Below are 10,454 nucleotides of genomic sequence, written 5' to 3'. Positions count from 1 at the left end.
AGAGTGTCACAATCCAGTACAGGTTACCTGTGACGTTCGGGATGGTTTCTGTGGCGCCCGTTCTCTCGTGTCTACCAGTGAGAGTGTGACGATCATGATCAACGGTGAGATGAATGACGTCACCAGTTTGCCAGGGCTGACCAAGGGCTGTGCCGGTGTGGTAGTCACCAGCACTACAGCCAAACCAACCAAAACACTGTGCCTTGTCCTGTTGGTAGTTGCCCGTCAGTTTTGGATTACTGGATGAACAGGCGGAGAGAAAGATGTGACCACTTCTGGTATTGTCAATCCTCACCTTCAGTGTACTGCTACCAGTACCAGTGGCCATGGGTGTGGTACATGCTGATTTATAACTATCACTAGTGCAAATCAGTGAGCGACCATCATTGGTGATACTCAAAGCTCTGGCACAGCGATTTCCATCAAAATCTGGAGTCGCTGACACCACCAGCTTCTGTGGACTACCCTTCAGGGGGACACAGCCGATCTTGGCTGAGACGTTGTAGCAACCAGCTTGTAACGGAATATGTTCAGCCTGTATACGTCCAGAGACAGGTGTAAGCTGTGTACACACGTTGCTTGTGTCCTCGTCAAGACCGGATATTAATATCTCCAGTCCAATGTTGTCCAGTTGTTCTTGCTCCATGTTGCTTGCGACAATACTGTCCGGTAGCTCTATGGACATGCTGAAATGATCACTGATAAGGGCTTGGGCGGGGCACTTCAATGTACCATCAGCAACATCCAGCACTGCTCCAGTCTCGCTGATGTCATTGAGTAGTGATGTGGTGTCCGTCGTGCCAAACACGATGCCACTGGTGACACAGGGCTCTTTCTCGTCCTCAGCAGTTTTCATGGCCTGCGTGATAGACGCATCCAACCAGGACCACACATGGAGAAGTTCAATGTCATCCTGGAATGAGTGCAGAATGCTGGCAGCACTCTCTCCTTTCGACACACACTCCTGAAGCTGGTGTAGTTGCTTCTCGAGAGGTTCCAGCTTCCTCAACCTCAGCTCATCCAGCTCGGTTAGAAGAGAGTCCTCCCGTTTCTTCACAGCCTCCGCCAGTGGCTTGAAGAAATCAGAAACCTTCTCCGAAGCGAGCTCTGTTTGACTGTGTACCATTCGAATGTTCTTCTCCACGGTCTCTATGGCACTGCTGACAACACCATCACATTCGGATGTGCAGTTGCTCAGCTTACCAGAAAGTGCATCACGAGCGCTTTGTGCAGCACTGGCAATATCCATCACCTTGTGTTCATCATGTCTGTGTGCTCCAGTACGTACGCACTGTGGACACAGTAGCTGATTGCAATCCAAGCAAAACTGTTTCAGCACTTCAGTCGTGTGTAGAGCGCATCTCTGCTGGACCAATCTGCCACTGCTGATTGCTGACTCGATACTGGAGGCAGACAGCCTCTTGATCGTGTGGTCTTTACCTGATCTAGACATTGGATGGCCAGTACCGTGGTGCTCACAGAATTTGACGTTGCAGTTCTCACAAACCGCTGTAGCTGGCTTCCTATCCCAGCACTCGTCACAGGTTTGAATGACATGATCCCGGTCTGCAGCCGCTCCAGTCAACTCAGTATCGCTTGCTTGAACGACATTCGGTAGCGATCGCATTGGATCCAGGCTAACAGGCAATTGCGTAGCGGACAAGCATCGCGGACATTTTATGCAGCCATCAGATCCCAAGCTGTTCTGCAGGCACGGCACACACAGTGCGTGCAAACACGAAACAAACTTTAGAGTGGTCGTGGACGATCCACAACCACCGCACTGCACCACGGAGGACATTATCTCGCACGCCTGGCATGAAAGACCTCAATTTTCGGACAGTCTGAATCAAGGAGTCACGCTTTGCTTTCACGCTGAGAAGTGCAGTAAATAAAATTTATAACGTACCAGTACCATGAGTACCGACGGTACTCATGGTACTGGTCCGTTATACATTTTCCCGGTCCGTCCGTAGTCTACTACTGACAGTAGTATTGTACTTGTCAGTAGGTCTACGTACATGTAGCTGCAACGTACATCTACACCCGAACCACCACTGTTGTTCTTTTACTGACTGTAGATGTAGATCTACTGTCTGTACATGAGTCTCGTTGCTAAAACAAATCTGGCCAATGCTGCACAGTCATGGTGCTTGTGGCTCAATGTAGCTGAACCATCGGACCTTATTTGTCAGCTTGGATCACGTGATCCATCCAGCTGCCGCGTGCGGCAAACAGCCCAAATAGCGCTAACTCTGGCCTGCGAGCGTTTGCTGCAACTAGCGCGCTAGCGCTCGTGACATACACAAACGCGCTAGCCAGAATGCTTTGACTTTGATGGCTTTCAAGTTTAGTTAGTTAGTTAGTTTCAGCTTCTATTTTTTGAAAAGTAGCGCGCTCAGACCAGCTCGCTCACTCTTTTTCTCTTCCATTTTTTAGGGCAATTGTTTTGTTTGATAGACGAAGCTTAGGGTCTCTTTGGGTTTGCAACCCTTACCCTCCTGGAAAAAATCATAGTTGTGCTAGACTGCGACACTTCAGACCAGGTACTATTAGAGCCGCTAATGGACGACGAGCTATTTTCCGCTATCCGGAGCTCAAGCATTTGAGCCGCTAAATGGACGAGACTCCTGGGGTAAAGGATGCAGAGAATGAGGAGAAAACACTCGTATGGAGCAGGGAGTAGGTATTGTACTACTTCCTGGTATGGAGCACTGAGAAGCGGTAAGTCTTAGGGCAATTCTTAGCCAGTAATTACTTTCTCGCCATAATTATGTTCTCGTTTTTCGTGTCTTCTGTAATGCCAGTACACTAGCAGTACGAGAGTCCATAAGCCAGAGTGTGCAGCTCTCCATCTATGCAGCATAAACAAATTAATGACAAATTTCCTTTGCCTAAGGGCTGGGTTCCACTGCCGCTCCGCCGCACATCATCCACGGCATGAAACGTCATCATTACGAGCTGGTCCAGCGAGGCCGCGGCTCATCACCAGCTTTCGCTTCGCTGCTTGATACAAAAAAAATGCAAGCCGCGGTCACGGCTTGCATTGTTTCCCGCACTTAATTGTTTTATTCGGGGGAATTTTAATTCGTTGCACAGGCCAGAACACGAGGATTTTTTTGGATTTCACGCGCGCGCAGGCAGGCTAAATGTCATAAAAAAAACGTCGAGCACGATCGCGGTACCGTGAATGGCGAGTGTCACTGGAACCGCGCCGCTCTGCTGCATGCAGCCAAGTACCGTGGAGCAGCGGAGCTGCGGAGCCGCAGTGGAACCCGGCCCTAACCAAACTTATAGCAATTTGAAAATGTTTGACAATTTTTCATAAAAAACTTGACAACATTGTTCTTCTGTAGAGTGCCGCTGGCAACTCCATCGATGAACTCCATCAATGAGCGCAGGGATAAAGTTTAGAAACCCTTCGAGCGAGAACGTGTTTTCAAAAAGGAAGCACAAATATGCCGCGTAACTTCCCCTCTAGTACTGTATGGCCCCATCAAAGCCACTCGCTGACTACTTACCAGTAAAATGGGGTTGGACGGTTGTCAGATTAGCTGACATGTTTTCTGCCAACACAACCATAAGCAGTTGTCAACTCTCAAGACTAAAAGAGCTTGCGAAGAAAGTGAGAAACCTTGGCTATGAAAGCACATGAAGCGTCAGAACATAATCGAGCAAACTTGGACCTAGATTACCAGTGTCTGCTCCAGAGCCGGGTCAGTGGCCCTGTTTGTGAGTACTTGGACCTTTTGGAAAAAGAACACTGGGTTACCTGAGACCCGGTCGGAAGTCCTGTCGAGTACTATACTTTTTTATACCGTTCGAGGGTATACCGCCACTGACAGGCTGCATACGCGTGCAGATGCGTGCGGCCAGAGTGCCCAGTGCGAGTACGTTCATACATGTACATGTACAATCATGTACATCAGGAAGTCGAAAGTAAGTTTACGACTCCCTGACACACAGTAGCCGCACTTGAACGCATCTGGCTCTGGCCCAGTGTTGCAGGAATTGTGCCAGGTAGACGTGTACCCGGTTTGTGTTAAATCTTAGAGCAGGTACTGCATACCCTATCATATCTGTGTACATGGGTAGACAGAGTCAGTGTTGTTGCGTCCCACTCAGTACCCTTCTGGTTCATTTCGGCACCAGCACTCTTTGCGTATGCAGAGTTGAGTAGAGTGCAAGTTCGGACCACAAGTACACTGCAGCGGCTAGTAGCAAACCTAACCTGTGCCGTGATGCCCGGCACGTGTGTGCATCTACTTCATCCCTGAGCAACACACCTGGTATATTGTGCACAATAGGGCACAGGAAATAATCAGCATGCATCGCAGTTTTCTGCAACATATTCCTGAAGTCACTTTACACCTCAGAAGAATTGCGTCGCTGACTGGAATTCGATACCGGTTTAGTTTCTCTCTGGGTCATTATCAATCATAGAAAACCCGTCATACAATAGGTTCAAGCTAAAGTACCGTTTCACCATGGTAATTCCTGGAAATTCGGTGTGTTTTCTGCCTTTTGTTAAACAAGCAGCAATGTGCAACAGAAAGTACCATGGTGATACAGTAGATTACCGTGTGAAGCGGTGTGAGATGCAGCAAAGGTGAGCTTGTTACTGTGAGTCTATGCCCTAAACAATAAACTTTGCCGTGGGATGATTATCCTTGGGCTGCACACTCTGCACACTTATTGCTAGGTATATCATTTGTCTTGTTCGAATCGTCCATTACGTCTGCAGCTGTTCAAACTTGTTTTGTTGTTTATTATTTTATTGATTTATTTATTCTACTTGCCTTTCCTATCTTCTTTTGTTTAGCATTAGGCGATTTGATCGCAGGACAAGAGAGGAGCTGATGGACGATCTCTCCAGTGTCCCTCTTGGTTCGGAGCAGCGCCGAGTGCTGACGTTGGGACTTGGGTAAGGATGAGTGTTCCCTCATGTTTACAAGTTATCCGTTTTGTCCAACACTAACGGTTATATGCAGAATACTGCTGAGTCAAAAATGTGCAACAATTAGCACAAAAACTGACTGATGAGATCATGACATTCAACGACCTGATGCTTAGCTGCATCACGTTTATATCCTTAGTGTTGGACAAAACGGATAACTCGTAAACTGATGGTCCTCTTTTTCAATTTTAATCCTTGGCTCTCCATCCGAGTTCCCTCGTGTGTGTAGCTATTATTATTTTTTTGGTGACAGTCAATTTTTTCTTCAGACTTTTCCCGTTTGTGTCTTTCCCTCAAACTAGTCAATATTTTTATTTACTTATTTTTTTGCCCAGGGTCTATATTCTACCTTTATTTTACTTAGACTAGGGTTAGCTGTCCGTTTACCAGTACTCATCCACACATATGTGCACATAGGATCTACACAGAACTCTATCAGTAGATATTTTGTGTATAGGAGGTTGTCTATCCACCGAGATAGCACTATATACTCCCATTCTGTGTGTTCTCTGGTAGCTATGTCCCTTGGAGACTATACGGTGCCAGTGTGGTGACCGAGATCAGGCGTGTCTGCACTGGCATCGTCAACTTTGCCTACTGCTACGTGCTCCCCAGTGCTCCATCTGTGTCCTGTAATTTGTTTGGGGAGGGGGGGGGGGGCAATACCGGTACTTCAGGTGCAGGGGGCAAGGGGGGAATGGGGTGGGGGAACATCATGCCCCCAATGAACCTCTCCAGGCGTTGTTCTGGAGTAGACTAACCATAGGCGGAGTGTACACATGCAGCACATAGTTTGGGAGCTAGAACGCAATCGGACTCAGGCATATTCAAAGTCAGTCTATTGTGATAGTAGTCCTGGACTGATCTCACTATGATGATATAGGTCGTGCCCAGCATCACAATGCCAAACATTATAAATGACTGTTTTTTTTTGCCTGAGGGGCTAGATGAGCATGCGGCTAGACTGCCGATGGCAACCAACAGGCTCAAGGCTGCGTTGAGACTTCGTGTGAGCGACCCGAGTCAATTGTTTACTCACCATGACTAGGCATCGCATTGAGCATCGTATGCCCACTAATATAATATATTATGTCACTGTTCTTAGTCGCACCGGGGGCGCATGCCCGTTTTCAGGAGACTTCTCAAAACACATAAGCCCTGGGTCCTGAAGGTTAGGCCTATTGTTAATCTAAATAGTCCTGGCTACTATCCCGCTGAGTTCACTGACTTTCTACTGAACCCGTATGTATGTGAGGAAAGTACTGTTCTGACCTCAACTGCGGATTTCATCAACTTGGTAGAAGGTTTGCCTGTGCGGGACGATCATTTATAATTGAGCATCGATGTGACCAGCCTTTACTACACCAACATCCCCAACGAGCTCGGTTGTCGTGGTATATCACACACAGGTGTACAAGGTGGATGCCCCTCGCCCTTCGTACATGGTTATTAACAGCAGTGACTTCCTTGATGTCAGTCATTCGGAAGAAAAATGAGTTCGTGTATGGTAACGATGTGTTTCGGCAGATCCAAGGGACTGCCATGGGTTCGCCTGCAGCAGTGGTCTATGCCGACATTGTTATGCTGTATTTGGAGAAGCAGTACGTTTTGCCGATCTTAGAGGGGGAGGGTTTAGAGGTTCAGGTTTATAGACGCTTTATAATTGCATGGTTGCGAAGGTCAAGCTCAGCGCACTTTAGATAGGATTAATAAGTGTTCGGCCCTCAAGTTTTCTCATGAACTGGCACATGATGGCATTGATTTCCTGGACACCACAGTTTTCCGTAGTAAGGGATACATGGCGGTGAAGCCTCATTTCAAGTTCACCAATCGTTTCCTGTATCTGCTTGTCGGTAGTAACCACCCCTGTAGTATGGGCAAAGGTGTGTTCACTGGGGAGTTGATCTGTATCCGTCGGTCTTCGACCCTTGACCACCACTACGAAGCTGCTGCCGAGCGGCCGAAGCAGGCTTTCCGGGCCCGTGTATACAAGCGCTCCATCTTTCATCTTTCAGACCCGTACACTAGGAATGGATGCGCAGGGAAGGTATGTTGGTCAAATTGGCATGGGTTTGGGTTATTTCTGTAGTTGTATACAGTGCTCCTCATTGTATTTACCTGGGCCTGGCCTGCTGTCCTTCGCCCGTTGGTCTTGAGGTCCAGGTGTAATACCCCTACCATACAGTCCGGTGGCCAGCGCGGTTGTTGTTACACGGTGGAACATCGGCAAGAGGTTGCTTGCTCGTTTGCCTCATGCTCAGTGTCCTCAGGGAGTTAGTATTTTCCTCCTGTTTGGATTTTGCAGTGTCTATGGTGTCGGTAATTGAGTTTTTGTTCTGTATGCTTTTCTGTGGTGTGTGGCTGTTGTTCACACATCTTTATTTGACTTGCTTCCTGGTGTGGTGTACCTTTTTTGTTTTATATTGGTGTTGGTCTGGCTGTAGAGTTCTAGCATCCGTAGCTGCCTCAGGGGGTGCCACTTCTCCCATCAGCGTCGACCAGTCCGCCGGTACGTGGTGCTATATTACGTTTAGTTGTCTGTTCCATCCTGTACGGGCTGTGTCCTGCTGACCACACAGTCTGGGTTTCCATGCTTTGCATGTTCTCATCGTGTGTAGTGTTCACACGTACATATATGGACTGTCACACCCATATGTTGTACATGTGGCTGCACGTGTTGTCTCTTTGTCGTACCTGCTGCTGTATTTGTGTTTCTGTGATGCTGACCCGTACATGCTGCTGCGCTGCTTTGTTGTATTGCTGACACGTGCACCTTTTTGTGCTGATATGATATCGAGTACGCCACTTTTTGTGCTGATGAGGGCACCACTTTCCGATATCATGTTTCCTTTCGCCATGTCAGTTGTCAGTTCTCCCGTCGTCTCCTGAAGTGTAGTAATGAATAGCTCTCTCTCTAGCTCTAGAGAAAAACCACTTGACTAGTCCGTTTGATGTATGGCGTGGCGAGGGTATAGTAGAGGCAGCTCGTTCTCCAATCGAGACGACATGTGGCGCCCAACGTGGGGCTCAAACCCACGACCCTGAGATTAAGAGTTTCATGCTCTACCGACACATATATGCACGCGGCACCGTTTGTGCTCCTATCCATTTACATATGCTGCTTTCCACACCTGTGCTGACAGTCGGTACGCACCGACTCTGTACGCATGCACGCACACCATTACATTCTGTTGGCATCATATTAGTGAGGTTTTGCATTCCAAAATTCGGCAAAAGATTCGGCACGCGGGAGCGAGGTCGAAAATGCACACGAAGATGCGGCATGTTTGTTCGGAAAAAGCTCACTTTGCCGAACATATTTTTCGGATGAATTTTCTTGTGGAAGAGCGCTAGCGCGTGATTTATTCAAAGAGGTTTCTTATCTTGGCATGGCTTCGCAGGCGTCTTTGACGACATCAGCATCGTCGGCTACCTCTGATTGCTCCTCTCCACTGCCTGTCTACTCTCTTTCGCCTGGAGTGTCCTCACCGTCATCTGTGTGGCTGAAAAGACTATGGCGATACCCATAAAATTTGACTTGGCCATGGAGTTGGTTTTTCTGAGGCGACTGAGGAGGCAGGTTTGGCCCTCAACTCTTTGGGCACGATCAAAGTTTGTCGGAATCAGCAAGAAAAGGAGCACGGGACAGGACATTGCTGATGCTGGGGCTCACGAAATCAAAACACATCATTTTCGACTTGCAAAACAAACGTCGGTGCGAAAATTCGACATTTTGATGTTCGACAAATTACCAAAGAACGCCAAGCCGAAATTCGGAATGCAAAACCTCACTATTGCGGAGCTTTCCGGAGCTCCGAGTTAGTTGTTGTTTAGAATACAGCAAGAGAACAACATTACATTGGCGCTGCGAGCAAACGCCTGATCCTCGCCATGTCCCTACTGTCACTACCGCCTCCGGAGCCATTCCCGATCTACAGCAGTCTCTACGATGCTGCTGCCCATTTTCCTGCCTGGGAACGGTGTTTCCAACTCTATGTCGCAGCAGCCGGCATCTCGGATGACACTCGCCAGAGAGACACTTTCCAGTATGTGGCCGGCAAGGACATCCAGCCGCTCGTCCCTACGTTAGCCAACACTGGCAACGATCTCGACGGCCTCATAACCGCCGCCGCCGACTACTTTCAGTCGAAGCAGAGCCCCAGCATGGCCCGCTTGCACTTCCGGCAGGTCACCCAGCAGCCTGGCGAAACATTAGACACGTTTTATACTCGTTTGCTGGCGCGCATAATAACATGCGCATGCGCGCGAAGAACCACAAAGTAAAATCTGATCGCGTGAGTCAAGTTTACATGCGCCCTGCACGAGCAGTCGAGCACACGCCCGCGAGTAAGAATACTACAGCAGTACAGGTTGCACTTAGTCATACATGTAGGTGTTTTGTTTGTATAGTGTGTGCTACATTATAATACAATTGATCACTCTCTTACTGTATTTGTATTGACTCCCATTGATTTTCACTACATGTAGACCTACAAGCAGTCAAATATTTCTGCATATTTCACTCCTTAGGGCTATATTGACTGCTTATTTTTGACTGCATGCTTATGGGTTGCGCAGTTGAACGGTGCCTAGTGCAGCATGGTCACTGTATGCGTAGGTGATGGTGCAACGGTTGTGCAATCATAAAACCGGGATTCACGAGGTTATTATTATCGTTCTGGAATTTGAAATACGGACTGTTTGTCGTGATAAATCTAATATTGACTTCGTACTTGGTCAGTGTAGCACATGCAGTAGTAATTATTTAACTCTAGAACAACTCAACGGTGTTGTCTGTTGACACACGAATTCAAAGAGCGCCGATCAGTTTGAGCCGACAAAGTGCCAGGGAATGTCGATGAGCAGACGATCAACTTCCCTCCCACCCTCTTCTCTTAGCTTCAATGAAACCGTGATCAGAGAGGGCTGATACAGACGGAGGGTGCTTCAAGCCTTCGAAGTCTTGCACCATGCAGTTCTCTCCTAGAAGTCGTGCAGAACGTGCCCACCCTACTCATCCGACTCCGCACCTGAGAATGCAGGGAGATGACGTGTCTGATGTAACGACTCACCGACACCTTGGGGTCATCTTGGACGACAAAGTTTCGCCAGCGAGCAGTCCTGCTGATCCACATGACCAAGCGTATCCCCCCAGCCGTAGCCAGCCGCTTGTACACTGGATATGTTCGACCTGTGGTTGAATGCGCCTCATCCCTCTGGCAATTTCAACTCTCCAGTGCTCAGGCTACTACCCTTGAACGGCTACAGGCAAGAGTGGCACGTGTGATCCTGCGGAAGTATGGCGTGTACCCTCCTCAAACGGAGCCAAAAGCCTCACTTTTCGCGCACCTGCTGTGGCCCAGCCTCGCATGTCGAAGACACATTCAGTGCCTTCTTGAGCTCCACCACCTTTTCAATAGCCAGATGACGACCCTGGAGGACCTAGGCTACTCAGTGTCAAACAGCGCCAGGCGCCCCCAACATCTACTCCCACCTG

At 48.4% G+C, this 10,454-nt stretch overlaps 1 long non-coding RNA gene across 1 annotated transcript; it reads left to right on the top strand.

Moving 5' to 3' along the window:
• The first annotated feature begins 2,431 nt into the window (after positions 1-2,431).
• LOC135806878 (uncharacterized) lies at positions 2,432-7,465 on the top strand. The gene is made up of 3 exons (XR_010551326.1): positions 2,432-2,724; positions 4,823-4,924; positions 7,402-7,465. It is a non-coding gene; the product is annotated as an uncharacterized LOC135806878 (long non-coding RNA).
• The last annotated feature ends 2,989 nt before the right edge of the window (positions 7,466-10,454 follow it).

The sequence above is a fragment of the Sycon ciliatum genome, chromosome 1, assembly GCF_964019385.1.
Source record: "Sycon ciliatum chromosome 1, ocSycCili1.1, whole genome shotgun sequence".
In the NCBI taxonomy this organism is placed as follows: domain Eukaryota; kingdom Metazoa; phylum Porifera; class Calcarea; order Leucosolenida; family Sycettidae; genus Sycon; species Sycon ciliatum.
Note: the sequence above shows the minus strand (reverse complement) of the source record. Positions and strands in the feature narration are given on the sequence as shown.